This window comes from Sceloporus undulatus, chromosome 6, assembly GCF_019175285.1.
Source record: "Sceloporus undulatus isolate JIND9_A2432 ecotype Alabama chromosome 6, SceUnd_v1.1, whole genome shotgun sequence".
In the NCBI taxonomy this organism is placed as follows: domain Eukaryota; kingdom Metazoa; phylum Chordata; class Lepidosauria; order Squamata; family Phrynosomatidae; genus Sceloporus; species Sceloporus undulatus.
Genome location: NC_056527.1, coordinates 62,065,653 through 62,081,053, shown reverse-complemented (window position 1 = coordinate 62,081,053; position 15,401 = coordinate 62,065,653). Strand labels below are relative to the sequence as shown.

The following is a 15,401-nucleotide window of genomic DNA, read 5'->3' as shown; positions in this document are numbered from 1 at the left end:
TTTCACCATCGTGCCCTTAGGATACAAACCACTTTTCAGCTAAAATTTCTATTCAACAATAAGAGTGTAAAGAATATTCACTGTTTTTTCATCTGGGGAAAGGTGTTTAGACACAGTAAGAAACCCCATCAAAAATGTCATGTAGCACAAGATTCTTTGAATTTTGGGATTTTTGTTTTGCAAAAAAAATTGTATAATTTTTTATGGAAAAATGAAATATTTGCTGAAGAACTCTGTATGTTCTGAGGAGCATTGGTCCATCCCCCCGTAATAGTGTTGTTATGCAAATGATTTTTTTATTGAAGAAAACCCCCAAAGCCCCCCAAATTTAAGAAAACCCATATAATGTGCACAGCAGAGAGAAAGCACTTGCAGTTCTTCATCCATGAAATAAGTGACGTTTTACATCCTTACTGGATAGTAAGTTTCCTTCAAGATGGCACCACAAAGCTATCTGTAAAGAAACTCACATCTATGCATATTGTCCCCTTTTATGTGTCATGGAGAACAAACCCCAGTTCACTTAGGCTAATAAATATTTTTAAAACTAGTGTGAGGTACGAAATAAAAGTTTAAAGATGTGAGAAATTCTAGTATCAATAAATTGAAGAATCATTGTACATAAGGAGAGCCTGGTTGTCAATTATAAATGTAATGATTTATTTACATATATCCACTATAAGGCATTACTATTATTATTAATACTGAATTTAGCATCTTATAATTTTTATTTTTAAATCATATTTCCACTGCTTGAAATGCAGTGGGTTGGATATTTTAGGAGGTAAATGTACATTAGCTTTAAAAATAGTTTCTTCACATTTCACTTACCTTTTTCCAAGTCAGTTCTAGAGCAGCAGAAGTGTAACATTTTAACGATACATTCAAAATCAGTTCTTATATTATGAGACCATGTGTTCACTTTGATATCACAAGAAACCATAGTTTATCATGACAGAATGATTTGCAGTAAGTCTCAGGCTTTCCGATTCCATGTTTCTCTTTATATCACTGCAGCAATAAGAGGAGATGTGAAGTTTTCATGTCTCTTTCTGATTAACTGAAGTTTAACACTGAGGGCAAAACAGCCGGCTCAGTAAAGCCGGCTTCCAAGCAGCTTGAGAGTACGGTGTTCACACGCCACATGCCCCCAAGGCATCTGGAAGCCACCCTGGCTATTCACACATGGCTGACTTCCAGCTGCTCTGGGGGTGCAACATTTACATACCACACCCCACTGTGGCAGGACCACCAAAGGCAGCCCTTTCCCAGCCCAAATAGGAGCAGATCTTTTCTCCTCTTATTTGGGCTGGAGTCAGGGTAGATGGGGGCCGCTATGTGTATTTGCCCCAGTTCCAGAGCAACCAGCTGTGAGGCAGCCCCTGTCCACCCTTTTGTGGTGGTCTGTTCCACCTGTTTCCCTGATGGTAAACTATAGTTAATCAACTGAAGTTTGTTTAAATCATGATAGTATCATAAGGCATGGTTTGAGGTTAGCTTGTTTGAAACAAACCAGAGTTAAAATTAACCACAGTTTGTCAAATTTGACCCAGAGCACAAGGCAGAAACAAAAGCTTCTCATGATCAGACATGCTGAAGAAGACAGAAAGAGGGAAGGAATACACAACTGTGATAGGATCATTTCTATAATCACAAACTGGTTTTGGGCAAAGTGCGATCCACATGCCACATATGGCTCCAAAACTATTTTTATCTTTCCAGGTCCATTTGGAGGGTTGTGTGACCCCCTGTAGGATCCTGGGCCAAAAAATTTCCATTCAGAACCAAGAAACATGCCTATTCAACCATAAAACCTGGCTTATCATGATGCTAGAAGCAGATGAGTCATTGTTCAGAGATACCTTTGCACAGTGTAAAGTTTCTCTTTAGTAGAAAAGAGAATTGTTTCACACTATTAGAGGAATTACATTGCCCATTCCTATGGTCAAAAAAGAAAACGTGAAGTAAGTAGATTTTAAACTTACCTCATATGGAAGGCATTTTTCTCTCTCTTGTACGTTATCTAATCATATCTTTAAAGATGTAGGAAATTCATCATAATCAACATTTCAACATTATTGCTTATCTGGCCTTAGGGAAGGACTTTATTTATATATTTATTTATTTCATTTGATTTATATGTCATCTCCCTCCCGAGATAGGACCCAAAGAGGATTACAGTATGTTAAAATAGGTAAAACAATATGTGGTACAGAAGTTTTTTAAAAAAGCATTAACCAACCAATCAAATTAAAGCACTTCTTTTAAAACATTAATCTAAAATAATGAAAAATATACAAAACACATATTATATAATAGAAAATAGCACACTCATTGCAAGTTCTTCTTAAAGCAGGGGTGGATGACTGGACTGCTGTGAGGCCACATTAGGCCCCAGGAGACCATGGACGGTCACAACTTTCCACTGGAAACTTTCCCCCCCCCAACAAAAATAAAAAAAGTTTTCTTTGCCACCAATGTTACTAAAGTGGTATGGGGCATTTTCACCTTGATTTTAGGCCTACTTGGGCCATTTTATGCCAAAAAGATACTTTTTTTTGACTATAGAAGGTGAATGGAAATCATTTCCTGTTCACCTCCTGTTTAAAAAAGGCTTCTCTTGGGCCTAAATGGGCTGAGCTCCCTCTTCCCTACATAGTGGAAATGCTCTTCACAACCTCTAGAAGGCATAGGGAGGCCAAAAAAAAAAAGTGCTAGGGGAGAAACATGATGGAAATGACCTACATCCCTACAGGACATTTTGGGGTAAAATGTTTGATCCTCAGGTGTCCCTGGAAGTCACAAAAATGACTTTGGGATCTCAAGTGGCCTGCACTTGTTCATCCATGAGTTAAAGGCCAAATAATGATTGTAACCAAAATAAGAAAGACCTTCCTCTTTAAAAAGGTCTTTCTTGTTGGGGGTATAATCATTATTGTTGTTGTCTGAATACAAAATCCAAATTTCCTTGAATCATGCATTAACATGGATTCAGTATTCAAGATAATATGTATATCTGAATCTAAATAATTTTTATAAGTTCCTATTTCATTCTGACCATAGGAGAAGAAATTGCCATATGTAGAGACACATGTACAAGGGGAGCTAACATCCTAGCAGCTCCTCCCTGACACACAATGAGAATTTTTTTGCTAAGAATTCTATTTTCCCCCAATATGATATTTGGGTGGTTCATGTAAACTTCTGTTCATAAAGTGAGAGAAAATAATTGCTGTCTCTAAAGATTGCTATCTCTAAAGGTTGTAAGATAAATTACCAAACTTTTTTTCTCTTTCCCATTGCAGTGGGAACAGATCTGGAGGTCTTCTTACAGTGGCTTGCTTCTTTTTCAATCACGGTGAGGTAGGTAAATCACAATTAAAAACCTGACATGTAATATGAGTCAGGTAATTTGCATTAAAAACTAATAATGTTGATGACATTTGAAGTATGGTTGATACAAAAAGCTATCCTGTACATAGCAATAACACCTTCATTTATATACCACTTCATACCGCCTGAGCAGTCTCTAAGCAGTTTAGCCTGAGCTTGTGGCTGGTATTAAACTCACAACCTTTTAATGGTTTGTGAGTGAGTGGCTGCAGTACAGGCATTTAACCACTGCACCATCAGGACTCCTCATGAAGGCATGAATGCAGATTCCTTCAGGCATTACTTAGGAGTGAGCCAGTGTGACACAGTGGTTTGGGTGTTGAACTACAAGTCTGGAGAGCAGGTTTCAATTCCCAGCTTGGCCATGAAACTCACTGGGTGACTTTGGGCAAGTCACATGCTCTCAGGGGAAGGCAGTGGCAAACTTCTTCTGAAACCCTGCCAAGAAAACCCCATGATTAGTTCGCCTTAGGGTCACCATAAGTCAGAAACTACTTGAAGGCTCATAATAACAGCAGCAACAAAGTTACAAGAACAGGTTAAGTCATATTCAGCTGAGGTTAGACTAAATAAAAGATCTAAAGTAACTAGCTGAACATTGCTATCCTACTGGGTCTTCTTTCAAAAGGATAAGGAAGGAACAAGGGGATGAGCAATCTTGGATTTGATCTGGAATCAAAGTAGTCAGTGCTTTAGGGAGAAGTGACTATGTAATGCTAGAATTTGGAATTGTGGGACAGGGTAAAAAAGTATAGTCAAAGACCTTGGATTTAAGGAAATCTGATTTTAATAAGTTCAGAGAATTACTGGGTGGACACCCATGGCAAGACAAGATAAAGAGAGAGGACACCCAGAAAGGGTGGGTGCTTCGAAGGAGGAGTTGCAAAAAGCAATAATAAACACACACACAAACCAAGGAAAAAGAAAATTTGGTAACATCTGAAAAAGCAAAAGCACAGCAAACTCCAGGAAGAAAATAAAATAAAAAGAAGTACAGTGCACCCTTACTTTGTGTGGGTATCCGATCCAGACTCCCCTGTGTAAAGCAAATTCTACCTATGCTCGAGCCCCATTTAAATGAATGGGGCTCGTGCATGCAGTGGCACGGCTGCATGCACACGCCATGGGCACGCACCCCATTATTCCCTATGGGACATGCCGACCCTTCTTCCCATGCGGCTTTCAGCATATGTTGAAAGCTGCATAAAGCCCGCCTGTGTATGATGTGGGGGCACTGTATATATATAGAATCGAATCACCAAGGAAGAGTGTAGTTGTGTAGCCCAAGCTTGCAGGAACAGTACAGTCTGCCCTTCCCTTACATGGGAGATCTGTTCTGGATCCCCCCGTGTAAAGGAAAAAACATGGATGCTCATGTCCGCGGAGGTGAAGCAGTGGCATGCACCATTGTTTCCTTCCGGCTCGTGCCTACCTCACTTCCGTTGCGGCTTCCATCATATGCTGGAATCCACATAAAACGCGCCTGTGTATAATGTGGGTGCACTGTATAAGGAAAGCTAAAGCTCAGAATGAGCTGAAATGGGCTAGGTAAGCAAGGAGCAACAAAAGTGTCTCCCCCAAATACATTTGAGGCAAAAGTATGACAATATACATTTGAGGCAAAAGATAGTGTGTCTTCTGTATAATAAGGATGGCAAAATTCTAAGAGATCATGATAAAAGACAGAACTACTCAGCACCTAATTTGTCTCATTGCTTTTTCCCAAAAAAGAAATACTTTGGCAAGAGAATCTGAAGATAAAAGCCACAGATGCTGGCAAAACGTCAAGAAGAATCTCTTCCAGAATATGGCCACATAGCCCGAAAAACCCACAAAAAATCTGGGATCATTATTTCTGTTTTCTTATTGTTTTGCTGTTACCCTTCTTTTGCAATTTCATCCTTAACTTTCATCATGAGTTGTTCCAAGTCTTTCCTGTTTTCTGCAAGTAAAATATGGTGTCTTCTACATAACTTAAAGGGAGCTAGTGCAGTGTAGTGGTTTAAGAGCTGGTCTACAACTCTGGAGACCAGGATTTGATTCATGGCTCAGCCATGGAAATCCACTGGGTGACCCCTGGACATGTTTCCATCATTGAAGTTTTAGTCTCAGGTCAATATGCCAAGGCAGATAGTTTATGGCCTCTCCAAAACAGCTAGTTTCCTGCAGAATTTCAGTATCCACATAGATTCGTCTTCTCATAAGAATCTTGTTTTTAATGTTTGAATTGGTAGAAAATAGTACTGAAGTTTTCAGTACTATTGTCTACCAACTTAATTTGAAACACAGTGTTTTGATGAAGAAAAAAAGTTAATATTGGAACATACTGTGAATTAACCAAGTTCTTATTTTCAGAGTACCCGAGTGATGTGGACTCCTCCTCTTCGTGAAAGCTTCTCGTACCCTTTCCTTGTGGTTCAGATGCTTTTACTAACATATATTCTCAGGTAGTGTCTATTGTTTTCATCAGTTAAATATTATTCGGTAAACCAAAATCACTATAATAGGCTGTTAATTTATACAATCCAATGGTATATTACTAGTGTCAACAATCAGGTTAATCTGTATAGAGGACCTTCCTGAAGCTGCTTATTTGTCTCTTCTTTCAACCTAAATCAGAGTACTGGTGTATTCAGGGCAATCCTAGGTATTTCTACAAACAAACAAACAAAAACCTTCCTACTTGTAGTAAACAGTGTAGATGATGAATTTCAAGTTTGTTCCCAATCACAGAGGTGAAAAAATAATACATGGTCAGTTGCTTGGACATGCTGTTAATAGCATTAGAGTGTTTTCTTCTGTTGACTCAGTGGACCTCTTTGAATGATACTATAAGCTAGGTTTTCATAGGAAGACTGGCTTATCACTCACAAGCAGCATGCTGATACATGCTGCCCACTTACTCCTGGCTCATGAGATCATTGTCGTGTGAACATAAGCTTAGGTTCCTTTCTGATCTATTTCTCTGCTAGCAAATCGAAACATACATCCTTTATTTCTTTTCTGCTTTTTTTGGTGGTGGTGGTGGTGGTGGTGGTGATGATGGTGGGGGGAACAAATTAAAGAGAGAGCTGAGACCTTGTCCTAAGATACTACTCATAACTGATAAGCCAGGGTTCTTGCATATCTCTGATATATACTGTCATTCGAGCTAGACTAGTGTTTTTGTAATGATGATTTATAATTTGCGTGCACATAAGACACTTCTGTATTTTTCTTTTGTGCAACATAACTTCTTGGTGTCTTGAATTGCATAACTTCTATATATAGCTGAGCTGACACAACTGGTCTCAGTACAGTGCTACCTCGGGTTACGAAATTAATTCGTTCCGCCATTCCGTTCGTAACCCGAAAATTTCGCAACCCGAAAAGGGTTTCCGTTAGCGCTGGAAAGCCTATAGCCGCGCTTTGCGTTTGAATTTCGCGCCGAAATGAATTTCGTAACCCGAAAAATATTTCGTAACCCGGAACAGTTTTTTCCAATCTAACTTTTTCGTATCCCGGAAATTTCGTAACGCGATCATTTCGTATCCCGAGGCACCACTGTATTGGTGTTGGAGTTGCCCAGGCTTATAGTCCTGGGTGACCTCAGCATCCCTCTTGAGGCCAGTTTAACAAATCTAACGGGTGGAGTTCGTGAGTTCGTGGCTTCTATGACAAACATGGGCCTATCCCAATTAGTCTCTGGGCCTACACATTGTGCAGGTCTTACCCTTGATGTGGTCTTTAGTACGGAAAAGGCATATCCGTGTGTGGAGGTAGTTAATATTCCCGCATTGTCATGGACGCATCATTTCCTGGTCAAGGTTGGACTGAAAGCCACTATTCTCCCCGTTGGGGATGGAGGACCTATTAGAATGGTCCACCCTCCAAGGCTGATGGAATCTCTAAGATTCCAGAAAACCCTAGAGAGTTTAATGGTTGATAATGCCGGTGATTCTGTCAAAGCCTTAGTTAATACCTGGAATAGTGATCTCGCCAGGGCTTTAGACACAATTCGTCTCAAGCGTCCTTTCCAACCTGCTTCAAACCACATGAATAATAATAATAATAATAATAATAGGATTTATTTATATGCAGCCCAATCACTGGGAATCCGGGTAGCTTAAAGCAGAGGGGATAATAGATGGTTCCCTGCCCTCAGGCTTACAATCTAAAAAGACACGACACAAAAGGAGAAGGGAATGGGGGGGGGGCGGAAATCAGGTCCAGCATTCTTCTCTCCCTCTGAGGCCTGGACCAAGGCAGATGGACTGGAGGGAGGGTTCTTTTTCTTAATCGAGGCTGGACAACTACTAGCATCACTAGCGAAAAACTCAACTCTTATCTGACAAGACACGCCATAGGGATTTTCCTGATTCCTATGTGGTCGCAATAGATGCATAGAAGAAATCTTTTTCTGCACGTATTGTGTCTACGAAGTCTTGTCTAGCAGAGCTATTCAGCATGGTAAGGGAACTAATGTAGATGACAGCCAGCCAGAACCCTTTATCAGAACCAACTATAGCCTGCTGTGATACATTAAACAACATCTTAAAAGAGGCAGTGGTAAAACTTCTGTTGAAAAAGTCCTCCCTAGACCCCCGGATAAAAACAATTACAGGCTGGTCTCTCTTTTACCGTTTCTGAGCAAAGTGATCAAGAGGGTTGTGGCCATTCAACTCCAAGCAGTCTTGAACGAAACGGATTATCTAGATCAATTCAAACCAGCTTTAGGGCAGGATATAGAGTTGAGAGTGCTATGGTCACCTTAGTCAATGATCTCCGTCTCGGCGTCAACAGGGGAAGTGTGTTCCTCTTGGTGCGTTTGGACCTCTCAGCAGCCTTCAATACCATTGACCATGGTATCCTGAAACGCTTGGGAGCTTTAGGAATTGGGGGGCACTGCATTGCAGTGGCTTCGTTCCTATCTCTCAGGCAGATTCCAGATCATGATGCTTGGAGACAGTTGCTCTTCTAAAAGGGAACTAGGATCTGGTGTCCCTCAGAGCGCCATTCTGTCTCCAATGCTATTCAATATTTACATGCAACCACTGGATGAGATCATCCAGAGACATGGGCGGGATACAGACGGGCACTTTGCGATGGTCTCCTGCCGGTGCCATTTGCTCTGCGCTGGAGCCGCAGCAGCCAAACCGCGCGGCTCCCGCGCGGAGCAAAAAAGAAGCTCCATTTCGGAGCTTCTTTTTGCGGCGCCTCTATGACGTTGAGAGGTGCCGCTGGCGCATTCCCGACGTCATAGGCGTCGCGACAGGTCTGGACGCTATGCATCCAGTACGTAAAGATGGCGGTGCCCATGTGGAAGGGGCGCCGCCATCTTGTACGTATTGTATACGTACTAGGGTTAGGGGGCTGCGGAAGCACCGCCCCTTCCTAACCCTAGTACGTATACAATACGTACTATATGGCGGTTTGTATCCCGCCATGGAGTGGGGTGTTATCAGTATGCTGACACCCAAATATGTTTCTCCATGTCTTGGACTGCTGCAGTGACTAAGGATGGCATCTCTCCTCTGAATGAATATCTTAAAGGCGGTAATGGACTGGATGAGGAAAAACAGATTAAAACTGAATCCTAACAAGACAGAGGTACTCACTGTAGGGACACCTAATCCCAGAATGGAGATATGACCACCAGTTCTGGATGGGTCACGCTTCCCCTGAAGGACTATGTCCACAGCCTGGGGGTATTCCTGGACTCGTCACCCCAGTTGTCAGCACAGATAGATGTGACAGCCAGGAGTACCTGCTATCAGCTTCGCCTGGAGCTGGGGGACCTAGAAATTATGATACATGCACTAGTAACCTCTCGACTTGACTTCTGCAATGCACTCTTCTTGGGGCTACCCTTGTGCCAAGTTAGGAAACTCCAGTAAGTGCAAAATATGGCAGCCAGACTAGTCGTCAGTAAATCTAGAGCTGAACATATAACACCAGTTTTAAAATCTCTTTATTGGCTGCCAGTTAGTTTCCGGGCGCAGTACAAGGTGTTGGTTATAAGTTTTAAAGCCCTACATGGCTTGAGTCCAGATTACTTTTACTGTATTATGCATTTTATTGTTATTTTTGTGCTTTGTAACCCACTTCGATCCATAGGGAGAGGCAGGATATAAATAAGAAAAATTATTAATGATTTTCATATATAAATTTCTAAATTATTGTCCAATTTTGATTTTCTGTGCCAGTGATGATTCACTTAATTAATAGGATTTATCCAAAGCTTCATAAGTATTTTTTTAAAAACAGCTGTGACTATTTTAAGTGAAAATTTAGCATGGAACACTTGTTTTTTAATGCTCTTTGTATAAATGAGCAGCCTTATTACTGTTGAACTTACTGTTCTTTTATTCTTTTTCCCAAGGACTTAATAGAGAGCCCTGATTGCACGAAATCTGTTCTAATGTTTTTTTCATGCTTCCATGGCAGTTGCTCAGTTTGTTCTAACGCAGGTAAAATAATAATAATAATATACAATTGTAAAGTTGTGTTCCAATTTTTCCAGTAAAATAGGCAGTGCATACAGCACAAAAGTTATACACATATTTTGACTATTGTGTGTTTTACTAGTTTCCCCTCCATTTAACGCTACTGCTTCCAAAATAGTTTCCCAAGCTGCTTACAGGTTTCATTACAAACCAAATAAAGCTTCTCTAGGACACAGAATGTATTGCATAAGTTTGTATCAAGAAGATTTTAATATATTCGCTGCAGAATATACTTTCATTATTTTGTTCTTTTCAATTGCAGGTTCTGTCAGTTTTTGCTATATATATTTGGATTCATCGAGTCATCCAAACTACAGAACATACTTCTTGCGCATATGGGAAGCTTAGTAAAGTTTAGTTTATGCTTAGGGGCAACCTGATTCCAAAACAATGTTTGATCATGTACCTAGTGAATTTAAGGTTGGTTGGTTTTAGGAATCAATCCTTGTTTTTGACGAAATAATCTGAGGTGACCTGCCTCAGAGTATGCCTTATACACACAGCAAAAATAATCCAGTTTGACATTGCTTTAACTGCCATGAATGTAATTTTGTAAGACATTTAGCCATCTCTGTAGAGACTTTTGTTACAGACGACAGTTCCCAGAATTGCATAGCACTGAGCCATGCAGTTAAAGTGATTTCCAACTGGATTAGAATCTGTTAAGTGTAGATAAGAAATAGAGACAGAAGAGAGATACCCTGTATCCCACGAAACACAGGAATCCTTAGTTCCTTACATACTGGAAGCAGTCGTGTATCGTTTGGGGAACGACAAAGTTTACTCAATCCTTTTTGGCAGTAAGTTGGTCCTATTATTATATAAAACAAGTTTTCTCCCCTAAAAAACAGAAGCTTGATTAGCGTACATTTTTAATTTGAACTGTCATCATGATATACATCTAAAGAAAGAATCTTAAGGAGTTTTTTCAAGGTTTTATTTGTAAAATTTCTATAAGGGTGGTCTTTGAATAGAATGATGTAGCTGTCTAGTTGCTGTTCTAACCGCAGTTTTTAAAGTATAAGGAGTCTGTTTTAAGTTTTTGGAGGTATATTTAATGTTTAGGGTTTTTTATCCATTGTGCATTGCTGTGGTGGGTTGAAAGGCATAGGTAAACATTAAATAAAATAACTAGCCTCCTGAACCCAGTTTTAGGCAGATATAGTTGCAGTGGATAGTGCAATCCATATAGAAATTTTGTAACAGCACAAGCTTCTCAGAAATCAGCCATAAATTCTAAAAGGCAGAACCTGTATAGATTGTACCCTAAGCCTGTCACTGAAACTATTTAAAAAACTTTTATGACCCTACAGACAGGCCAAAATAAGCTGCTTCGTCACTTTGGAGATTGCTGTTTAAATGATGCATGTGTACTAAGAGTCTGGAACACACCAACCCATGTCCAGTCCAAGGATTGGAGTGCAGCTTGGCGCAGCTCCAGACTCTTAGTACACATGGATCATTCAAACAGCATCCTCTAAAGTGACCTGAAGCAGCTTTATTTTTGGCTTGTCTGGATGGGTCCATTGTCATGTATTCACTGTCAATATGAATGTGGTGTGATGGAAAGTAAAATATGACAAAGGATAAGTCTACATGGTACACTGAAATTATGAGTGCTCTATTTTTTTTTTTAACTATGAGGGGGGATTAGTTACAAAAAACTATATACTAGAAGCAGATTATTGATGAGAGGTATATTTGGAGACTGAATAAAGTTTCAAGATAGCACTTTCTGTGTTTTATGTTTACCATAACTGGTCCTTTGAGGCTCTCTATAACTCTGTGACTCCAATTGTTACCGTCAGTCATTTAACTGAGATCTGTCCAGATGTTTTATTCTTTAGGCACACTTGCAGTGGCTTGGTCCTAGTTTGAAACTCTATGTTGCTGACATCCTATGCTGCCCTCTTTGATAGTTTGTCAGGTAAGTTAGTTTGTCTTACATGACTAAATGACTGCATATTTCAAGGTATCTAAACTGCCATCTTTAGAGCAAGAATCTCCCCAAGTGGTTTATACTAGAAAATTAGCTTAATGTTATACAACCATTGTTTATGATAGTTTGATTCCTAATGTGGATTATTATGGATTATAGTGAAGCATTATGATTCCACAAGTCGTTCACTTACATGCTCCACTCTGTGACCACTGATCTTCTTTACCCCACCAGTCCTGATCATGTAATGACCCTTCCATTAGGAATTTTGCTCACCTTGCCCTACTTCCCTCCTTGGAAGTTCCAGTGTTTCAGCTTGTAAAAATTTGCTTTGAGGATGACACATTTTGTAATTTAATAGCAAATGGTACTGTTCATTCATCCTGATTTTCTATTCCTCAAGACCCTTCATATCTGCAATAACAGGCAGTAATTCAATATAGGCCAAAACCATTGCAAAAATGAAGAAAGGTGCCTGATTGTGTTCCTTCTTCCTGTTGGTGGGCCATGCCACAGATAGGTGGAAGGATCAGGGTCTCCGATAGATTTTATCCAGTCCTCCCTCTAGGAGAGCCCTTCCCTTGTCTAGTGATGCATAGACTTCCTTGTGAGCATATCTGTCTTGGAAGAATACTGGTTACATAGTAAGTCTGTACATCATAATGACAATCATGAATTGGAAAGAATGGTTGCTCTCAGGAACATTATAGCTGTGTCAGACGTATTCCTTCTTCTAGATTAGCTTGAACCTTTCTTGGGCTGGTAGGCTGACATTTAGAAAGGCCTTGAGCGGCTTAAATCCATTCCATTAATTTTTTCTCCATCTTCAGATATACCCTGCTTCCCCCACTTTCATGCCTGTCCCTCATACACTTCATACTCAAAGCTCACAGACCCAACGCTCTTTGTAGCCTTGTCAGTCCGAACTTCCCACTTCCTTTCTCCACCTTCTTGGGTCCTCATTTTTATTTTTATTTTTTTTTGTCTTATGCCAAGTTATCACCACTCCCCCCCTCCAGGTCATCTAAGCCCTTCCTCGGTTGCCTTGCTGCCATCTCCAACCTCCCTGCTTAGCAGGAAGCAGCAAGGAAGTCACTCATTTATTTATTTATGGTAATGTGAGTGCTTGAGTCCAGCTATCTCTCATCTATTTTTCCAAAAGGTCACTTGTTACATGAATTGCCAGAAGCCACTGGGGTTAAAACGGGCAGGCAACTAGAGACAAATGCTTCCATTTGAAGTGCCCCGACCACTCATTAATAAATAAATAAATAAAAAATAAATAAATACAAATAAAATCATAGGATATTTTTTCAGGCTGAAGGGGAGGTGTCCTTGGAAATCAGTGGAAGCTGACACTTTTGTACATTATGTTGCCTGTCTTCAAACCATGGACAATTCTCAAGCTCTGTACATAATGATACTCAGAATTAATTTTAGACTTCTGAGAGTTGTGTGTTTTCCGAAGAAGATATTCTTTTCTTTAATTAGTGATAAATCCATGTACATGTTTATATAAGTTTTCATTACTCTTCCATATGAAAAGCAAATATGATTGGCTGAACTGGAGAAGAAGAAAGTGTAGAACTTCAGGAATTAAGCAGTTGGAGAATGGTGCACTATGGTAGTTTAAGATTTTATAACTTACTGTTATGGATGAGTATTTATTTGTCTTAGGTTATGTGCTTAAATGCCTCTTGCTTCCATGTTTTCCTCTGGATATTGCTTTCCACACTACACATGGTCTCGTTCATTAGGGTAGGCAGCATCTTAGATCTTGCATTCAAAATTCAGTGTCTAGGTAGTGAAATATAGAAATGAATGGCAGGTGACTAAACATTGTTTTGCAATAAGTCTATTGATGAATACCTAGTAATGTATAAATGTTGGATCAAGAAACTACTACTCATTTACAAATAATGTGTATACGTTTCATGCTCTGAATACAGTTTAGGAAAATACTGTATAAATGCTATAATTAGTAGTACTAATAGAACAAATGCATTATTTAGGTATTCTTGTAATCAGTCCCATATCTAAGAAGGCAGGAACATTTTCCCCCTGTGGGTAAGGACTGAAATTTTACATTAAAATACCATTAGATATCTGTGATGACAGAAAGAAAAACTGTAAGATAATGAACCTTCAAATGAAGTATTAACATTAACCAGAAATAAAGGCCGTAGACGAGCCCTTTGCTATGTGCCCATGATGTGCTAGGGTTGCTCGGGAGCGGGTGTGCACACACTCTGCAACCCTAGCACATCATGGGCACCCCCCCGCAGCTGCATGGCACCATCCATGGTGTGTACAGCAAATACGTGTCAGCGTGCAGCGTCCAAACGGCGCTGCGCCGGGCAGTCATTGCACCATTGCTTCACTTCTTGCGCACAGCAGCGCCACACAATTTGGTTGCTACGCGCTGCTGCAGACAAGGAGAGGCGTCTCCTCTGTGCCTCTTTTGGCGCTCTGTACCACGCCAAAGTTAGTCTATTCAGGATGGGCGCTGCCAGGGAATGTGGAGATGTTTTTTTTTTCCTTTCATGGCCCCCGTCCTGCTGGCTTGCCCTTGAATGTTTTTAAAATACATTTTAAAAGACTTTAGCCCACCCCCTGGTGCAGAGGCAAGTTTCTCATCCACATTTTTGCCCCTTTAGGCTGTTTTGCACTTTTAAAATTTTCTACTTCAGGAAAGGCCCCTTCTGAGCTTGAAGGGAAAAGCCAAAGATGTGGAATTGCCCCCTCCCACACCTAGAAGATGAGAGAATTTGTTACACCCCCCCCCACGGTGATGCTGGGATGACCTGGCAGCCTCAAAATAGTTGGGGGGCACTTCCCCAAACCAATCTAAGTAAAGCTACACACGCACCCATATCAATCAGATTAAATACACATGCGCAAAAAAATTTAATCTAACACAACTGTGAAACTACGGTAGAATAAAAAACTGTTTCCTCATCCGCTTGGTTTTCTGGCATGCGCAATGAGGACTGCAGGAGGGGGGAGGGAGGTTTGTCATGACCAAAACGACCAACCTTCCATCTTTCCATCCTAACAGTGGATAGACTCAAGTTTAATATAACCCTGTAGCACTGATTCTCCCCCCCCCCCAATGTTAGATGCCTCTTGCAATAAATGCTGAGTGCTCATGCCTGTTACATCTAACGTATGTCCGTTGATAGGCCATTGAAGGTCTCTTGCATCGTTGGGACAATTATCCTGAAGTATTTGATGTACTGATGTTGGATTACCGATGATTAAGTAATAGGTTCATTGTACATATGTTTGTTTTGGTGGTCCTTTGTTTGATTTCTCTGTCAGAAACTAGTTCTTTCTTAAACATACTTATTTAGTCGTAATCCTAACCCTCCCCTTTGTTTTAGCATACAGAGGATTTATTTAATTCTCCAATTTTCTCCTGCCAAGTAAATTGATCATTAGGTAAATTCCACAACATATCTTCAGTCTTTCCACCAATCATGTAAAAAACTGACATTATTTAAACGAAATAGGCCTATAATTCTTAGTGAAAGTTAAATCTTGCCCTTGCTCTGCTGGCCTGTAGTGGTGGAGCACAGGTGCAA

At 40.2% G+C, this 15,401-nt stretch overlaps 1 protein-coding gene across 1 annotated transcript in view; it reads left to right on the top strand.

Annotated features, from left to right (window-relative positions):
- Positions 1 to 11,791: 11,791 nt before the first annotated feature.
- Positions 11,792 to 15,401, top strand: part of LOC121934508 (probable C-mannosyltransferase DPY19L1) — a 111,459-nt gene continuing 107,849 nt past the window's right edge. Inside the window, exon 1 of the mRNA XM_042475075.1 lies at positions 11,792 to 11,805. The gene's annotated coding sequence lies outside the window, so the exon portion shown is untranslated. The remainder of the gene's footprint in view (positions 11,806 to 15,401) is intronic.